Consider the following 6,851-nt stretch of genomic DNA (forward strand, 5'->3'; position numbering starts at 1 on the left):
ATATTAAGAACTCAAGAAACAAGATATACAAAAACCCAAACAAATCAATAAAAATGGGTTACAAATCTAAACAGAGGATTTTCAATAGAAGACTCTCAAATGGCTGACACACACAAAGAAATGTTCAATGTCCTTAACCATCAGGGAAATGCAAATAAAAACAACTCTGAGATTCTTACACTGTCAGATATGCTATGAGTAGTACTACAAGTGACAACTCATGCTGGCAATGATGTGGAGCTAAGGGAATATTCCTCCATTTGCTGGTGGGGGTGTAAACTTGTGTAGCCATCATGGAAATCAATGTAACTGTTCCTCAGAAGATTGAGAATTGATCTGCTTCAAGATTCAGCTATACCACTCCTGGGCATATATGCAAAGGATACTCTATCCTACCACAGAGACACTTGCTTAATGACATGCATTGCTGCCTTATTCATAAGCACCAGAAACTGGAAACAACCTAGATAGTTAAAGAAAATGGGACAGATTTACACAATGGAGAAGTATTCACCCTTTTTTGTTTGTTTGTTTTGCTTTTTTGGTTTTTTGTTTTTGTTTTTGTTTTTTTGAGACAGGGTTTCTCTGTATAGCTCTGGCTGTCCTGGAACTCATTCTGTAGACCAGGCTGGCCTCAATCTCAAAAATCCACCTGTCTCTGCCTCCCAAGTGCTGGGATCAAAGGCGTGCACCACCACCACCCAGCATATTCAGCTTTTAAAAAAGTGAAATTATGAAATACATAGGAAAGTGGATGAAAGGAGGAAAGATAATCTTGAATAAAGTAACTCAGAATCAGAAAGACAAATATGGTATGAATTCACTTATATTGGATAGCAGTTGTTAAGTTAATAAACAAGCTATAAGCTCTAGAACCAGAGAGGTTAAGCATGGAGTAAGGGACTTGGATAGAGGAACAGTTCTCTAAAAGAGGGAAATAGGATAGTTGGATGAGTAGAGGATGGAATGGAGGATCAAGGGGGAAAGGAAAAGAAAAGGGGATGTGGGAGGAAATGCAGGGATAAGGAGTAATATGGAAACCTTATATAGATGAGTGCTATATCTATCTATAATATTGATCTATCATTATATATATATATATAAATTTATATATATATTCCAGCTGATGGCCAAAGGTTAGGGAACCTTCAAAGAATCCTACTATTGCCAGGGCTATAAGTTGTGCTCTATAAACTGAAGGCCCTATTGCTGAGGACAACACTCACACAACTCATGGAACACAGAGAAGTAGAGATGTAGCGTTCATCACGTCTTCACCCCTACATGTTAGCATCTTTGTTACAGGGGATTATTCTACGGAGTACTAAAGAAGAATTATAAACATCATCTCAGGCACAAACCCTTTGATCTTCAGTGGTGACATGTCTACAAGATTTCTAGAGTAGTAGTGGGTCCAAACTTGTGGGAATAACTATTTAATATTTGATTTGACTTACAGCTTGTGGGGAATTGCAGGCTGGTCTCCAGTTGAGCTGAGGTCTGAACCCCGATGGTCATAATTCACCTACATAACATGGTAGGCGTTCCCTCATGCTGCTGGAGCTCTGGCCCCTGCCTAAGTTACCGCCTCCCACAGTGGCCACAAGAGAAGCATGGTCAGTAGTTACGTAGACAATGGCCCAAGATTCTGACCTTCAGGCTAAACTTGTCCACAGTTTCCTAGCAACAGTAAACACCATAAAAGAGGCTGTTAGGCCCCCACCTTGCTTTCTTACTCTTACACTCTTCTCACTACTCACTACTCACTCTCACCCTCTCCTCTCCCCTCCCCTCCCCTCCCCTCCCCTCCCCTCCCCTCCCCTCCCCTCCTCTCCTCTCTTTCTTTCTAGCCTTCTCTCTCTCTCTCTCTCTCTCTCTCTCTCTCTCTCTCTCTCTCCCTCCCTTCTCTCTTTCTCCCTGATCCCTGCAATTCTATAATAAAGCTTTTAAACCATGGAGAGTCTCTGCTCCATCAAGATCCGCTGTGCATTCTGATCAGTGTTGGGAACCTCTTCCCTCATCCCTCTCTCCTATAACCCCTGGGCTATAGGGTGTGTCCCTGGGGCCTCCAGGTTGGGGGCTGCCCCCTTGTCCACCACCCACCAAGTGGCCAGAGGCTTGGATGCCCACCCAGTGCTAAGTGGAAAGCGTCTGGCAGTCCCCCCACGCCTGCTTCCACCTGCCCAGAGCACAGGAACTCTGGCCTGTAGTGGGCAATATCCTCCCCTTTCCCCACTTGCTCAGGGCTCCCTGCTCTTTTTAGTTCCCAACAATAGCTCATTCAATGAAATGGTATGTGATACTGCTTGGGTAACTAAGAGCGTGAGAGTAGATAACCCAGAGATCTAAGTTAAACAAAATGCATAAGTCAAAAGCATAGCATAAAGTGATTCTTAATAATATCTACTCATAGATCAGTGCCTTGTAAAGCCATCATATGAGAAGCTTCCTCCGCATCAGAAGGTAACATATTAGTGGCCCTCAGACAGACATTATGGAGAGAGAGCAGTGAGTGGGGGGCAGGGTGGGTAGGCCTTGGAACACTTAGCTCTAAATGGAATGTCTTAACCAAATTCCTTGCCTCAAGGGATGTCGGAAGATAAGGCAAAAAGAATATAAGGGCCTTAGGTGAGGAGAACAATGGCTGTCCTTTGGTTCTGGCCTGAAAGGGTCAGAGCAGTTAATTGGGGGAAAGTTCCTGAAAGGGAGGGATGTTCTAACATGACTTCCTGTGGGCCAGAGTTTTTCCTTGTTCCTAGTCAAGGGTTAATATTTACCCGGAGAGGAGGATGTCCTTGGGTCTGCTGATAAACAGTTCCTTCTTCTGAAGAATGTTCTTGTTATGAGAAAATGACTCCGAAAATGATAATATTGTGTGCCAGGTGCAACTAAGTAAAAATGTTATTTTCTGAGCAAAAATTGCAAAGTCATACCCCATGTTTATAAGGTGAAGAAATCAGTAAAGCTTTGCTACTTGCCACCCCGAGCGGCAGCAAGGCATTCTTTAAGGTGTTCACGAAGCTGGTCTTCCTCACTTAGGGAATGGATACTACCAAGAAAACAAAGTCCTCTAAATCAACATGATTCACACATGTACAAACACCCAGAGACTGAGGCAGCATGCACAGGAACTGCACAGGTCTGCACTAGATGGGGTTCTAGAGCTGGAAGGAGAAGTGGACACATGTACTCATCCTTAACCCAAAACCAATGTCCAATTTATAACCTCTTGTAAATGAAAGTTTTGTTTTCTCCAAAGGAGTCTCACTAGTAGTCTGCAGGCCAAGCAGTAGATAGCCAACAGAAAATGAACTCAGTGGAATCTTGAGAGTATCTTGTCTCACAATATTATGTCAGAGGCAGTCTGTCTCCCTTCCTTTCTTCCTTTCTTCCTTTCTTCCTTTCTTCCTTTCTTCCTTTCTTCCTTTCTTCCTTCCTTCCTTCCTTCCTTCCTTCCTTCCTTCCTTCCTTCCTTCCTTCCTTCCTTCCTTCCTTCCTTCTTTCCTGTTAAATGTTTTTGTAATGAAATATTGGTATGTATTTATTTTTGTTTATTTATTTACATTTCAAATGTCCCCTTTCCTAGTTTTCCCTCCACAAATATCCTATCCCATCCCCCTTCCCTCTGCTTCTATGAGGGTGCTCCGCCACCCACCTACCCACTCCCTCATTACCTCCCTAGCATCTCCCTATCCTGGGGCATTGAGCCTCCATAGAACCAAGGGCCTCCCCCGCCCCCCCCCCCATTGATGTCGGATAAGGCAATCCTCTGCTACATATGCAGCTGGAGCCATGGGTCCCTCCTTGTATAGTCATTGGCTGGTAGTTTAGTCTCTGGAAGATTTTGTCCAGTTGTTGTTGGATATTTGTCCTATGGGGTTTCAATCCCATAGCTCAGTCCTCCCCTAACTCTTTATTGAGGACCCTGTGCTGAGTCCAATGGATGGCTGCAAACATCCATATTTGTATTGGGCAGGCTCTAGCAGAACCTCTCACAGGATAGCTATACAAGCTTCCTGTGAGCAAGCATTTTTTGGCATCAGCAATAGTGTCTGGGTTTGGTGGGAACATATGGGATGGATCCCTAGGTGGGGCAGTCTTTGAATGGCCTTTCTTAAAGTCTGCTCCACTCTTTGTCCCTGAATTTCCTTTAGACACAAACCATTCTGGGTTAAAATTTTTGAGATGGGTATGGTCTCTATATTTTATCTTATTGATTTTTAGTTATGTATAATGTATATAATGTGTGTGTATATATATTATAGTGTGCAAATGAGTGTGCCTGTGATTTTTGTTGTCTTCTCTTGGACACTTTTCCTTCTGTTTGTATTTTCCAATTCCAAACTGGAGGTTACTTTTGGTTGTTCAAGATAGGATTTCTCTGTATATCCTTGGCTGTTATGTAATATACTTTATAGACTAGGCTGCTCTTGAATTCCCAGAGATCTACTTTTCCTCTCCTTCCCAAGTGCTGGAATTATAGGCAAGTGGCACCAATACCAGTCTTGGCTTATTATCTTTTATTATTATATCTTAGAAGTCTGTCTGTTTCCTTATGGGATATGGGCCTGTTTAGATAGTTTACCTGCTCTTAATTTAAGTTTGGTATGTGGTATCTGTCTAGAAAATCATCCATTTCATCTAGATTTTCCAGTTGTGTTAAGTACATAGGCTTTTGTAGTAGGATCTGATGATTTTTTTTTTTTTTTACTTTCCTCTGTTTGTGTTATAATGTCTCCCTTTTCATTTCTGATTTTGTTAATTTGGACACTGCCTCTGGGCCCTTTAGTTAGTTTGGCTAGGGGTTTATCCATCTTGTTGATTCTATCAAAGAACCAGCTTTTGGTTTCGTTGATTCTTTGCATTGTTTTCTTTATATTTATTTGTTTGATTTATGCCCTGAGTTTGACTATTTCCTGCCATCTACTCCTCTTGGTTGTGTTTGTTTCTTTTTTTTCTAGAGCTCTCAGTTGTGCTGTTAAGTTGCTAGTGTAAGATATCTCCAGTTTCTTTACCATTGCTATGAATTTTCCTTTTAGTACTTCTTTCATTTTGTTCCATAAATTTGGGTATGATGTGTCAATATTTTCATTGAATTCCAGGAAGTTTTTTAATTTCTTTCTTTATTTCTTCCTTGATCAAGTTATCATTGGGTAGAGAGTTGTTCAGTTTCTATGTGTATGTGGTCTTTCTGTTGTTTTTGCTGTTATTGAAAACCAACCTTAGGCCATGATGATCTGATAGGATGAATGGGATTAAAACCTCCCAACCAAAAAAAAAAAAAAAAAAAGCCTGGGGCCACATGGATTTAGTGCAGAATTCTACCAGACCTTCAAAGAAGGCCTGATACCAATATTCCTCAAAACAGAGGGAATATTACCTAATTTATTCTATGAAGCCACAATTACTCTGATATCTAAACCACACAAGCACCCAAGCAAAAAAGACAACTACAGACCAATCTTGCTTATGAATATAAATGCAAAAATACTCAATAAATTTCTTGCAATCCAAATCCAAGAACACATCAAAACCATCATTCACTATGATCAAGTAGACTTCATCCCAGAGATGCAAGTTTGGCTCAAGATATGAAATTCCATTAATGCAATCCACTATATAAACATCTCAAAGAAAAAAAAAATCATATGATCTTCTCCTTAGATGCAGAAAAGCATTTGACAATATAAAACACCCCTTCATGTTATAAGTATTAGGGAGACCAGAAATTCAAGGCCCATACCTAAACATAATAAAAGCAATATACGCCAAACCAACAGCCAACATCAAATTAAACTGAGACATACTTGAAGCAATCCCACTAAAATTAGAGACAAGAAAAGGATACCCACTCTCTCCATACCTACTCAATTTAGTACTCAATGTGCTAGCTAGAACAATAAAACAACAAAAAGAGATCAAGGGGATACAAATTGGCAAAGAAGAAATAAAGGTATCAATATTTGCAGAGGATAGGATAGTATACATAAGCGAACCCAAAAAACTGTACCAGAGATCTTCTCCAGCTGATAAACAACTTCAACAAAGTAGCTGGGTACAAAATTAACTCAAATGAGCCAGTAGCCTTCATTTATACAAATGATAAACAGTTTGAGAAAGAACTTAGGGAAACAACTCCCTTCACAATAGCCACAAATAATATAAAATATCTTGGGGTAACTCTAACCAAGAAGTGAAATACCTGTATGAAAATAACTTCAAGTCTTTTAAGAAAGAAACCTATGAAGATCTCAGAAAATGGAGGGATCTCCCATGCTCATGGATTGGCAAATTAATGTAATAAAAATGGCCATCCTACCAAAGGCAATCTATATATTCAATGCAATCCCCACCAAATCTCAACACAATTCTTCAAAGACATGAAAGAGCAATTCTCAAATTCATCTGGAAAGGCAAAAAACCATAATAGCCAAAATATTTCTTAACAATAAAAGAACGGCTTGGGAAAATCACCACCCCTGACCTCAAGCTTTACTACAGAGCAATAACGATAAAAACTGCATGGTATTGATACAGCAACAGACATGTTAATTAATGGAATAGAGTTAAAGACCCAAAAATAAAACCACACACTCATGGGCACTTGATCTTTGACAAAGAAGCCAAACATATACAATGGAAAAAAGAAAGCATCTTCAACAAATGGTGCTAGTCTAACTGACTGCTGGTATGTAGAAAAATGAAAATAGATCCATATTTGTCCACCTGGCACAAAGCTCAAGTCTAAGTAGATTAAGGAACTCAACATAAAACCAGATACACTGAATCTAATAGAAGAGAAAATGCAAAAGAGCCTTGAACTTATTGGTAGAGGGGGACATTTTCTAAAC

At 40.1% G+C, this 6,851-nt stretch overlaps 1 long non-coding RNA gene across 1 annotated transcript in view; it reads right to left on the reverse strand.

Annotated features, from left to right (window-relative positions):
* Window positions 1-1,616, reverse strand: part of LOC147005683 (uncharacterized) — a 47,290-nt gene extending 45,674 nt beyond the window's left edge. Inside the window, exon 1 of the long non-coding RNA XR_015046648.1 lies at window positions 1,458-1,616. This is a non-coding gene — a long non-coding RNA (uncharacterized LOC147005683). The remainder of the gene's footprint in view (window positions 1-1,457) is intronic.
* Between the last annotated feature and the right edge of the window lie 5,235 nt (window positions 1,617-6,851).

The sequence above is a fragment of the Mus caroli genome, unplaced genomic scaffold (assembly GCF_978045245.1).
Source record: "Mus caroli unplaced genomic scaffold, Mus_caroli_1 scaffold_3, whole genome shotgun sequence".
NCBI classification, from domain to species: domain Eukaryota; kingdom Metazoa; phylum Chordata; class Mammalia; order Rodentia; family Muridae; genus Mus; species Mus caroli.